Source organism: Mustela lutreola, chromosome 6 (assembly GCF_030435805.1).
Source record: "Mustela lutreola isolate mMusLut2 chromosome 6, mMusLut2.pri, whole genome shotgun sequence".
Classification (NCBI taxonomy): domain Eukaryota; kingdom Metazoa; phylum Chordata; class Mammalia; order Carnivora; family Mustelidae; genus Mustela; species Mustela lutreola.
In genome coordinates, this window is record NC_081295.1 from 62287118 (window position 1) to 62287503 (window position 386).

Genomic DNA, 386 nt, shown 5'->3' on the forward strand with positions numbered 1-386 from the left:
TGAATGGATTGCCTATGGAGACACAAGGAGGGAAAGGGATCAGAAGGACACTTCAGGCCCCGACACTTGGACCAACCTGAAAATAAAAATTTTGACTGGTTCGCTGCTATAGTTCCAGCTCCTGGAACTGTTTTAGAGTAAGTGTACAGAAAAACAAAAGAAGTTGCCATATGTCCTGTGTTAGAATAACAGAAGCAGACTAGCACAGAACGAGGCACACTAGACTCTACCAAACTGTCAGCAGCCAAAAGATGAGTATATTATCCATTTTAGGTTGTTTAGAGTGGGAACAACAAAAATGGGAATAGTAGAGAGCAGATTAGGGAGGTGATGATTTGGAAATATGAGGGTATCTCACAACTTTGGCCATCATAAGCAAAGCAAAT